Below are 1151 nucleotides of genomic sequence, written 5' to 3'. Positions count from 1 at the left end.
TTGGGCTATGCGTCCCTTTTATGTGGATCATTATTGTCAATAGCACTTCTAGTCATTACATTTAGAAAAAACAAAAAGATTCTTTATAGAAATAATCTTTTATTAAATGAGTCATTTTTCTTTGTTGAAATCGAATATATGAATGAAAGAAGTAATCTTTTGCAAAATACTTCTTTTTTTTCTGCTAAGAATTATTATAGGTCTCAATTGATTCAACAATTGGATTATTGGAGTTCCCGGGGCATCAGTCTGGGGTTTATATTTTTAACCATAGGTATTCTGTCAGGAGCAGTATGGGCTAACGAAGCGTGGGGATCGTATTGGAATTGGGATCCAAAGGAAACTTGGGCATTTATTACTTGGATCATATTCGCGATTTATTTACATACTCGAACAACTAGAAACCCGAAATGTGCAAACTCAGCAATTGTAGCGTCTATAGGCTTTCTTATAATTTGGATTTGCTATTTTGGGGTCAATCTATTAGGAATAGGGCTGCATAGTTATGGTTCATTTACATTACTAGCTAACTGAATTCAAAAAATTATCTTACGAATACAAGGGAGTGGGGCGCATATAAAAAAATTTATTCGAGTAGGCACGAATCGTATGAATCGAATATTGTATTCGATTCATACGATTTGTGTCCATATGATATCGTGTTCAAATATATTTCTTAACTTTACTTAGAAATAAAATTTAAGAGAAAAGCTCTCTTTGTTTCATTCTAGAACTTTTTCATTATAATTATAGAATCAACAATTTCAAAATTATAGGCGGTTTTATTTATGAAAACTATTTAGAAAAAGAGTTAGATAGAATAACTTCAACTTTGTCAACTGACAGTGAAAAAATGAAATCGGGTTACATGCCAATGTCGAGTACGGGTAAAAAGAGAGAAATCGAAAGAAATAACTCGTGTGGTCCAGAATAAAAAAAATAAGAGTTTGGAATATTAAAGAACTTGTATCCATAGAACATCTGGCATGACATAGATAATGAATAAATAGGAGTTAATATCATTCCAATTGCCATTACAAAAGTAATTAGTATTTTTGGCAGATATTTTTGGCTGGTAATTATTCCAAAAAATACTATCAATTCGGCAACAAAACCACTCATACCCGGTAATGCAAGGGACGCCATGGAAA

This window comes from Coffea eugenioides, chromosome 8, assembly GCF_003713205.1.
Source record: "Coffea eugenioides isolate CCC68of chromosome 8, Ceug_1.0, whole genome shotgun sequence".
NCBI classification, from domain to species: Eukaryota; Viridiplantae; Streptophyta; class Magnoliopsida; order Gentianales; family Rubiaceae; genus Coffea; species Coffea eugenioides.
Note: the sequence above shows the minus strand (reverse complement) of the source record.